Below are 11,443 nucleotides of genomic sequence, written 5' to 3'. Positions count from 1 at the left end.
TAATAAGGTATATTTACTCACTATAATGTGGGTGCTGAATGCAGAACATGAGAAAACATATATTTACTCCAAACTAATGTAATTTCATTATGAAATAAGTAACATCAAAGGAAGTCGATGGTCAAAGCGGCAATGTTGTGGAGCGACTTATCCAAGATATATCGTTGTTTGGTAAGTGTTTGTTGGCATATCCAGTTGTCGCACTTCTCTGCACAAATTATCACAAATTTAAATTATAATGTTAACAAGTAGAATACGTATTTTTAATAAAATCTAACATAACTAGCCAGAAAACATTTAACATTTATTAAAAAATATATGTTTGGAAGTTAAATCGACTTCATATGGTCACTGCTTGCATCACAAGCGGGGATGTTTCTGGCGGGGGAGAAAGAAACAATTGCGCAGCGCGTCCCGCGGCGTTGCGCGGGCAGTTTGGGGCCGTATAAATACGGGCGCACAACGGGGCTCCGCCTGCCCTCGCCGCTGCCCTCGCAAAACTCACTGCTGCTCAGCGAGTCGTAAACACATAAGTTTAGCCCGCTCAACTGTTCTCACAGCATGGACCCTACAACAGTTCCTCGCGACAACGACTCGGAGCGACCCGTTAGGGGCGTCCTGCCCTTCTCAACATTTAAGGTAGTTTTGTGTTTTGTTGGCGCGCGGGACCAGTGTTTGTGTTGGCGCGTCAGACCAGTGTTTGTCTCTTTGTTGGCGCGCGCGCCCTGAAGCACGCCTGTTGGTTCAGCGTTGGTGACCAAATGCAGGTGCAGTGGTCCTAGAGGGGAAGGTGACCCTCGGTGTTATGGGGCACTGGGTTTTCTCCAGTAGGTGGCTGTTATTTGAACCACACTCGGGAGGAGGCCTGTCCACCCCTACCCTCTCCTTCCCCATCTGCTCAGCCCTGTCCTTAAGCTCCCCACCCAGTCGACGTGAGGTATGCTGTTGGGCGACTTCTGTTATGCCGTTATTTATTATTTACGTTCTTTATATGTCCTTCCTTACAGTCTGACTGTTAGTCAGGGTGTGTTTCCTCACGCTACAATATTTACTGTAATTTTACCTTTGCTTTCGCCCCTAGCTTTAATTTTCATGGATTTGTATTTTCATAAGTTCCTTAATTTATTAATGAATTTAATGGTGGCAAGCTGCATGTTTCTTTTGCAGGCTTTTCATTCAGGTCTGTTTTAACTTTTGCTTATTGCCTATAAGTTATTAGGTAAAGTCAGCTAGGTTAGGCTAGCTGCTGTGTCACAGGCCTCTGGCCCCTAGCTTTGTTTTCATGGACCTGTTTTCCCACAAGTTTCCTTATTTTACTACTGAAATTTATGCAGTGTTAAGCTGCATGTTTCTTTAGCTGGATTTAAATTTAGGTTTGTTTTAACTTCTGGTCATTGCCTTTAAGGCAATGGCATTGAATGGCAATGCCATTCAATGGCATTGCCATTGCCTTGCCAGAAATAAATACAGTTTTGATATTCCTAGAGTACGTCTTAATCAAACTAGAAATGCTCTGCAAATCAAGGGGCCCAGAATGTGGAATGACCTTCCCAACCATGTTAAAGACTGTACCTCTCTCAACCAGTTTAAGATAAAAACTAAACACTACCTAATAAATTCCCTGTAATCTACCTCACTCCTCTATTGTCAACCCATGTCTGTTATTTTCTTTTTTTTTCTTTTTTTTAATCAACACTGTTTGTCAACCTATTGTATTTGTGCTGCTTTTTCAGTCATGTTCCCCCTTTTTTTTTATCTTTATTTGTATTTGTTCTCAACATCTTTTATTCTTTATGCTCAATTAGTATTAAGTTCTAGATATTAATGTTTTTTCTTGCCCGAAACGCATTGCGTAATAGTGGCTTTAGGCATTGTATGTACTAGCTCTATCTATATATCAATCCATTAATGTAACATCACTTGTATGTATATACCTTACCTGAATAAACATCTGAATAAACATCTGAAGTTAGTAGGTAAAGTTAGCTAGGTTAGGCTAGCTGCAGTGTCTCAGGCCTCTGGCCCCTAGCTTCGTTTTCTGGATTTGTTTCCATAAGTTTCCTCATTTTATTATTGAATTTTATGCAGTGTCAAGCTGCGTGTTTCTTTAGCTGGTTTTACATTTAGGTTGTTTTAACTTTTGGTCATTGCCTATAAGTTATTAGGTAAAGTCAGCTAGGTTATGCTAGCTGCTGTGTCTCAGGCCTCCGGCCTCTAGCTTTAAATTTTCTTGGACTTGTGTTTTCCATAAGTTTCCTTAATTTATTATTGAATTTAATGCAGTGTCAAGCTGCATGTTTTCTTTTGCAGGTTTTACACTTAGGTTTGTGTAACTTTGCTTGCCTATAAGTTATTAGGTAAAGTCGGCTAGGTTAGGCTAGCTGCAGTGTCTCAGGCCTCTGGCTCCTAGCTTTGTTTCATGGACTTGTTTTTCCATAACTTTCCTTTATTAATGAATTTTATGCAGTGTCAAGCTGCATGTTTTCTTTAGCTGGTTTTACATTTGTTTGTTTAACTTTTGCTATTGCCTTTAAGTTATTATGTAAAGTCAGCTAGGTTATGCTAGCTGCTGTGTCACAGGCCTCCGGCCTCTAGCTTTAAGTTTTTATGGACTTGTTTTCCATAAGTTCCTTAATTTATTACTGAATTTTATGCAGTGTCAAGCTGCTAGTTTCTTTGCTGGTTTTACATTCGTTTGTTTAACCTCTGCTTTGCCTTTAAGTTATTATGTAAAGTCAGCTAGGATGTGATAGTTGTCGGGATCGGGCCCTTGCCTCTTGCTTTAAGTTTCTTCTGGCCCTGCATTTATGTGTAGTTTCCTCAGCAAATGTCCTGCATTTTACATTGCCCTTGCTGCATGTTTTTACTTTACTGGTTTACAATTGTTTAACTTATGCTTCACCTTTAAGTAAAGTCAGCTAGGATGTCCTAGATGCTGTCTTCGGGCCTCATGCCTCTCCCTTTAAGTTTATCTCGGACTCGTATTGATTAGTTCCATCAGCAATTTATTACTAATTATGCATTGCCTAAGTGCATGTCATTTTACTTACTGTTTTACCTTTATACTTGTTTCCTTGACTTTGTCAAAGTTATTAAGTACTGACGCTAGACAGTACCAGTTTCGTTTACCAGTACCAGTAAACGTTTTTACAGTCGTTTTGTCTGCCCGGTGTAGCCCAGAAGAATCTGCAGCCTCCCGGCTGCTGGCTTATCCAGACATGTGTGGCCTCCCAGGACGCTGGTTATCAGACGTATTGTCTGCTCGGTGTAGCCCGGAATATACTGCGGCCTCCCAGGCCGCTGGTTATCAGACGTTTTGTCTGCTCAGTGTAGCCCGGAAGATACTGCTGCTTCCCAGGCCGCTGGTTTATTCAGACGTTTAGTCTGCCCAACGTAGCCAGGAAGGTTGACAGCCGCTGCCGTCTTAGCTGACTGCGTTCAGGGGCTGCTCCCCAGCCGACGTCCTTCCTGCGATGAGTTAAGCCGACGTCTTTCCTGCGATGAGTTAAGCCGACGTCTTTCCTGCGATGAGTTAAGCCGACGTCCTTCCTGCGATGAGTTAAGCCGACGTCCTTCCTGCGATGAGTTAAGCCGACGTCCTTCCTGCGATGAGTTAAGCCGACGTCCTTCCTGCGATGAGTTAAGCCGACGTCCTTCCTGCGATGAGTTAAGCCGACGTCCTTCCTGCGATGAGTTAAGCCGACGATGTTCTACAGGTATTATATTTATATTGGTCATATAAATACACGGCCTTTCTGGCCGCGGGTTTATCCAGACGTGTTGTCTGCCGGTGTAGCCCGGAATCTACTGCGGCCCCCCAGGCCGCTGGTTTCTCCAGACGTTTTGTCTGCCCAATGTAGCCACGAAGGTTGTCATAGCCGCTGCCGTCTTCGCTGTCTGCGCTCGGGGGTTCATGTCCAGCCGACGTTCTTCCTGTGGTGAGTTAAGCTGGCGATGTTATTCAGGTATCTTATTTACATTGGCCATATAAATATGTGGTCTTTCAGGCCGCTGGTTTATCCAGACGTGTTGTCTGCCTGGTAGCCCGGAAGTCACAGTGGGGCCCCCCCCCCCAGGCCGCTGGTTTATCCAGACGTTTCATCTGCCGGTGTAGCCCGGAACGTTTCCACAGCCACCGACTGTGGAAACTTACAAGTGTTAATCTCGTTTCTCTAACGAATTATAGTCCAGCTTTATTTTGAGCATACTTTGTTTTGCAATTTATAATTATTTATGTTATAATTGTATTAATTGTAATTATGTTATAATAGCACAGTTTGCCTAGTTTCCTCAGTAGTTACAGTACTTTCGTTTGGCTCTTGCAGTTATTCACGTCGCTTATTTGGTTATATTTATGTTATGCATCTCCTCCGTTCCCTTAATGTAATATGGCTATATATCCACGCCGATTGTATACCCTTATTTTGTACTTGCAGATACCACGTGCCATGCCTTGCCCTATTCATAATTATGTTCTACATCTCGGCGCTAACATGCCTCCTGTTTCAGGTTACCTCGGACTTTCTTTCCCAATCAGCCTCCTTAATTTACTCCGACAGTTGATGCGTTGCTCATGTCGCATGTTTATTTTTGCGTTGCTGTGTCCAGTATGCTTGCCCACTTTTACCCTGCCTTACGTCATCAAGTAAAGACAGCCAGGATGTGCTATTTGCAGAGTTACCAAGTAATTTATTAAGTAAAGTCAGACAGGCAGTGCAAGTTGCAGAGTTACTAAGTAAATTATTAAGTAAAGTCAGCCAGGATGTGCTATTTGCAGAGTTCCTAAGAATTATTAAGTAAAGTCAGACAGGATGTGCTATTTGCAGTATTCGCGGGCCCTTATTTTAGCTTCACGTCTCCTGGCCCTGCATTTTTGCCTAGTTTCATCGGTAGTTACAGTAGTTTATGCTTAGCTTTGCAGTTTAGTTTCCTCAGTGGTTACAGTATTTACGCTTGGCTCTTGCAGTTTATTCACGTTACTTATCAGGTTATATTTGTTATGCTTTCCCTCCGTTCTCTTAATGTAAAAATGGTTATATATGCACGCCGATTGTATACCCTTATTTTGTACCTGCAGACTTCACGTGCCATGACTTGCCCTATTCAGGTGACCTGGACAGGGGGGTGGCCCCCACGTTGCCTGGGGCACGGTACACTCCAGCAGATGGCGGCGTCGAAGCGTCGTCGGGAACGTCGTATATTTAATGATATCCCGTTCTTTGCCTTCCTAAGACAATGTAAATTAAGATTTTATACGCTTATATGGAAGGTTTCTTATTTTGTACTGGCAGACATCTCGCGACATGCCTTGCCCTTCCTCTTAATTACGTTCTACATTTCAGCACTAACATGCCTCCTGCTTTCAGATTACCACGGATTCCTTTTCCCAAACAGCCTACCTGGCATGGCCTCGCGCACGGTGTCATGCAAAAAACTGGCCATTCGGCCTTCCTTTCGGCAAGCTCAAGCCAGTCAGTTAGCATGACGTCGGCCAGCTTGTGGTTGGCCAGCGCAGCCAGCATGCTGTTGGCCATAGGTCGCTAACGTTCTTTGGCCATCCGGCCTTCTGGGCTATTTTACTCTTCTTGTTCCTTCGCCATTGTTGTTTCCTACCACGTAATAGTATTCTATTTAATTTTACCTCGTCTATCATTAGGTTAGGGGCCCCTTACCTCCAACCGCTATTCCTTCCACTGCGCTCTGCCCGCTTGGTGCTCAATGCCGGTTTCTTCTGTTCCCTTTATTCGCAGCCACGACAAGCCGGAACCCCCCCCCCCCTTCACACCCTACTGCGGCGAGGAAGAGAACGCGAGCCGGATATTCCTCTGATCACCATCAACGCACGCAGCGGTGCCGGGATGCAGCCGCCCAGGGCCTACATTAATACTATTATCTTCTTTTTATTTGCTGGGCTATATGGCAGTATTAATATTACTCCGTACCGTTACTGTCATTCCAGTATTATTTTATTAAAATATAAATTGTTATTATGGTTTGGCGTTGCTTTCTTAATTTCTTCCATTCTGCGGCACTTGCCGTCATCTGTTATTTACGATATTACATTGTATTCTTCATTGTACGATTATTTACGACATTGTATTCTTATTATTATCCTTATTACAGTTACTGAATGGCAGCTCCCTGCCGTCGATTTCACTTTGCTCCTGTTCTAAAGATGTTGCCGAAGTTCACGGCGTACTAGCTGCGGCTCGCAGACGCTCATTGACAACACAAGACTACACTCAGCGGCCACTCAAGGCAGACTCCTTGGCTTCTATCCAGCCCAATCACCCGTCTGGAGGCAGAGATGGGATAGAGACCAAGGGTAATGTTCCCCGCTCACATTCTACATCCGATTAGGACACAAGCATGTTATAGATTTGGCTTTAAGAATTGGTTCTTATTCCATTTTATTGTTTATGTATATGTTGCTTAGTTGTTATACCCTTTCTTGGTATATGTATTGTTTATATTCAAGATTTATAGTGTTTCGTCTTACCCTGTTATAGTTGCTTTGTGCCTCCTTGCTGTTCTACCGGTTTTTTCCCACCTTTGCTCTTAGCAAAGGTACTTCCCCCTTCCGTTTGCTGGAAGATTCTTAGATTTGTTAGCCCCCTTCATTGCTACAGTATAATTATTCGGATGCTCTTTATTCATCCAGGATTGTTAATTAAGGTTTCTCTTAATTCCTGCTGCCGGGCTCCCTCCCCCGTTTTTCGTCTCCGTATTAATTCAGCTAGGGTTTCCCTCTCGTCTGTGCTCTTGCCTGTCACGATAACACTGCACGCCGCTTCTGCCCACCCTTACTGCCTTATATCTTTCAGCCCGGGGGAGGTGAGCTACGCGACAAAAAATCGACGCACGCTCCGACTGGACCAGGTATCGCTTACATGGTCAGGAATCAACACTCTTCGGATCCTACAAGCACAGATCCTACAAGCGCTCCTGTCACCAGGCGAGATTTCTCCAGGATCCTACGCGCTGCCCTCTCGGCGCTAGGCTTGACTTCAGATGACTACGCTTCGCACCCAGCTGTCTCGGGACGGGCTCGCCACATCAGAAATAATGGCAAACGGCAGGCGGAAGAGTAGTGCTCACATCCTACGTCAGACGGGACGTTGTTGCTCTGCTACATTGAGTGCCTCACGCGGCCAGCTGGCACTCGCCCTTCGGGGGGGGGTCCGGCCGCTGGCCTGCGGTGGGGGTGCAGCGCCGGTCCCCAAGTGTCCCGCTGTCCGCAGCTAATACTTTGCCCAGTCTAGGTGCTAGTAAGCCCTACTTGTAGTCACACCCCCTTCTCCTTATCCATTAGGTCTTTTACGGCCTCTTGGCCGGGTACATTACGTGTTATGTGGTCTCTCACTTATTAGTTATTCTTTGTGTCCTGCCTGTTATATCCTAGTGTTATATAATTACTACACATTTGCACTCGGCCTTAATTCTAGTACCAGTTAACCTTTAGGTTTCTGCAGAATTAGTTTCCATGTCACTATAGGCTAAGGTCTCATACTTACTACGGGTGTACCTTTTAAGTTAAATCTAGTCCTTGGAATTGTTACTGTTAATTCTTACTTTATATATTTACTTTATATATTTACTTTATATATTTACTTTATATATTTTAATATAAACGTTATATATTCCTTAAATTATATTTGAAACTTTGTATATTTACATGTTCAATATTAAGTTTTATATAATATCAACTTTGTTAAGTCTATAATATAAACCGTGTTTAATATAAACTTTATATAATTACTTACTTTATGTGAACTTTATATATTTACATGTTCTGCAGAATTTAATCTTCAATAAACTGTAACGCCCCATACTGCCAGTATCTTTCTCCCCCTGGTCAGAAAATGGTCACTGCTTGCATCACAAGCGGGGATGTTTCTGGCGGGGGAGAAAGAAACAATTGCGCAGCGCGTCCCGCGGCGTTGCGCGGGCAGTTTGGGGCCGTATAAATACGGGCGCACAACGGGGCTCCGCCTCACTCCGCCTGCCCTCGCCGCTGCCCTCGCAAAACCCCACCCTCCCCCCCTTTTGCAAGCGGCTGCTTTTGGACCCCCGTCATGCTTTGCACAGTTGTCCCGATTGTCTCCCCACTGCATGTGGGAAGGGGGGTGCAGCGCCAGTCCCCAAGTGTCCCGCTGTCCGCAGCTAATACTTTGCCCAGTCTAGGTGCTAGTAAGCCCTACTTGTAGTCACACCCCCTTCTCCTTATCCATTAGGTCTTTTACGGCCTCTTGGCCGGGTACATTACGTGTTATGTGGTCTCTCACTTATTAGTTATTCTTTGTGTCCTGCCTGTTATATCCTAGTGTTATATAATTACTACACATTTGCACTCGGCCTTAATTCTAGTACCAGTTAACCTTTAGGTTTCTGCAGAATTAGTTTCCATGTCACTATAGGCTAAGGTCTCATACTTACTACGGGTGTACCTTTTAAGTTAAATCTAGTCCTTGGAATTGTTACTGTTAATTCTTACTTTATATATTTACTTTATATATTTACTTTATATATTTTAATATAAACGTTATATATTCCTTAAATTATATTTGAAACTTTGTATATTTACATGTTCAATATTAAGTTTTATATAATATCAACTTTGTTAAGTCTATAATATAAACCGTGTTTAATATAAACTTTATATAATTACTTACTTTATGTGAACTTTATATATTTACATGTTCTGCAGAATTTAATCTTCAATAAACTGTAACGCCCCATACTGCCAGTATCTTTCTCCCCCTGGTCAGAAAATTCAATTTCTTTCTTTATTATGCACCCCATACCCATCCCGTGGGCGGTGGTGTACAGGTTTACAGAGGCACATAATCGGTTCAGGAACTGAACCCTCTAGTTCGTTTAGCTAAGCAAATAACAATATATGACGCTAGTTAAAAAATTATCAATGTTGTATACACATGTACACACCCTCATACATACATGTATATATATATGTCGTACCTATTAGCCAGAACTCACTTTTCAGCCTACAATGCAAGGCCCGATTTGCCTAATAAGCCAAGTTTTCATGAATTAATATATTTTCTCTAATTTTTTTCTTATGAAATGATAAAGCAACCCATTTCATTATGTAAGAGGTCAATTTTTTTTATTGGAGTTAAAATTAACGTAGATATATGACCGAATCTAACCAACCCTACCTAACCTAACCTAACCTATCTTTATAGGTTAGGTTAGGTTAGGAAGCCGAAAAAGTTAGGTTAGGTTAGGTTAGGTAGGTTAGGTAGTCGAAAAGCAATTAATTCATGAAAACTTGGCTTATTAAGCAAATCGGGCCTTGCATAGTAGGCTCAGAAGTGAGTTCTGGCTACTAGGTACGACATATATATATATATATATATGTATATATATATATATATATATATATATATATATATATATATATATATATATATATATATATATATATATATATATATATATATATATATATATATATTATTAAATATGACCGAAAAAGTAAGATTAATAATTCTAACACGAATTTTCTCAATCTTTCGTACATTTCGTTTCACTGTTGGAGGTAAATCAAAAATCAATTCTCCAAAATTCATTTTTATTTCTAGTCTGACGCGACACGAGCGCGTTTCGTAAAACTTATTACATTTTCAAACACTTTAGTTCACAAATACACAACTGAATAGAACTTACGCATCTCCGATTTTATATCTACATTTGAGTGAGGTGGAAGGGGTGATGTGGCATTAACACAAGACAGAACAAGATGTGGTATTAATAGGGTATTAATTTCATCAACACAAGACAGAACAAGAGTATTAATAGGGTATTAATTTCATCAACACAAGACAGAACACGAAACAATGGATATTGAATAGAAGTGTTTGTAGAAAGCCTATTGGTCCATATTTCTTGATGCTTCTATATTGGAGCGGAGTCTTGAGGTGGGTAGAATATAGTTGTGCAATAATTGGCTGTTGATTGCTGGTGTTGACTTCTTGATGTGTAGTGCCTCGCAAACGTCAAGCCGCCTGCTATCGCTGTATCTATCGATGATTTCTGTGTTGTTTACTAGGATTTCTCTGGCGATGGTTTGGTTGTGGGAAGAGATTATATGTTCCTTAATGGAGCCCTGTTGCTTATGCATCGTTAAACGCCTAGAAAGAGATGTTGTTGTCTTGCCTATATACTGGGTTTTTTGGAGCTTACAGTCCCCAAGAGGGCATTTGAAGGCATAGACGACGTTAGTCTCTTTTAAAGCGTTCTGTTTTGTGTCTGGAGAGTTTCTCATGAGTAGGCTGGCCGTTTTTCTGGTTTTATAGTAAATCGTCAGTTGTATCCTCTGATTTTTGTCTGTAGGGATAACGTTTCTATTAACAATATCTTTCAGGACCCTTTCCTCCGTTTTATGAGCTGTGGAAAAGAAGTTCCTGTAAAATAGTCTAATAGGGGGTATGGGTGTTGTGTTAGTTGTCTCTTCAGAGGTTGCATGGCTTTTCACTTTCCTTCTTATGATGTCTTCGACGAAACCATTGGAGAAGCCGTTATTGACTAGGACCTGCCTTACCCTACAGAGTTCTTCGTCGACTTGCTTCCATTCTGAGCTATGGCTGAGAGCACGGTCGACATATGCGTTAACAACACTCCTCTTGTACCTGTCTGGGCAGTCGCTGTTGGCATTTAGGCACATTCCTATGTTTGTTTCCTTAGTGTAGACTGCAGTGTGGAAACCTCCGCCCTTTTCCATGACTGTTACATCTAGAAAGGGCAGCTTCCCATCCTTTTCCATCTCGTAAGTGAAACGCAGCACGGAACTCTGCTCAAATGCCTCCTTCAGCTCCTGCAGATGTCTGACATCAGGTACCTGTGTAAAAATGTCGTCAACATACCTGCAGTATATGGCCGGTTTCAAGTTCATGTCGACTAAGACTTTTTGCTCGATGGTACCCATGTAGAAGTTTGCAAACAGGACACCTAGGGGAGAACCCATGGCGACCCCATCTACTTGCTTATACATGTGCCCATCCGGGCTCAAGAAGGGTGCCTCTTTAGTACAAGCTTGGAGTAGTTTCCTCAGAATATTTTCTGGTATGTCAAGAGGAGTACAGGCTGGATCACGATACACTCTGTCGGCTATCATTCCGATTGTCTCGTCCACAGGTACGTTGGTAAACAGCGATTCTACGTCCAACGAGGCTCTTATCCCTGTGGCCCGTGTGCCCCGCAGTAAGTCAACAAATTCCTTTGGAGACTTCAGGCTGAAGGCGCAAGGAACATAAGGAGTCAGCAGGCCGTTGAGTCGCTTCGCCAGTCTGTACGTGGGTGTGGGTATCTGGCTAATGATAGGCCGAAGTGGGTTTCCAGGCTTGTGCGTCTTGACATTTCCATACGCATATCCAGGTTTATATTCCCCAATGATCTTTGGCAGGTGGAGTCCGGATTTCTT

At 42.6% G+C, this 11,443-nt stretch overlaps 1 long non-coding RNA gene across 1 annotated transcript; it reads left to right on the top strand.

The window, feature by feature from the left end:
- Nucleotides 1-434: 434 nt before the first annotated feature.
- Nucleotides 435-8,738, top strand: LOC138352653 (uncharacterized). The gene is made up of 3 exons (XR_011222860.1): nucleotides 435-639; nucleotides 6,124-6,325; nucleotides 6,825-8,738. It is a non-coding gene; the product is annotated as an uncharacterized lncRNA (long non-coding RNA).
- The last annotated feature ends 2,705 nt before the right edge of the window (nucleotides 8,739-11,443 follow it).

Source organism: Procambarus clarkii, chromosome 54 (assembly GCF_040958095.1).
Source record: "Procambarus clarkii isolate CNS0578487 chromosome 54, FALCON_Pclarkii_2.0, whole genome shotgun sequence".
In the NCBI taxonomy this organism is placed as follows: domain Eukaryota; kingdom Metazoa; phylum Arthropoda; class Malacostraca; order Decapoda; family Cambaridae; genus Procambarus; species Procambarus clarkii.
The sequence above is the reverse complement of the archived record's forward strand: the minus strand, read 5'-3'. Positions and strand labels throughout refer to the sequence as shown.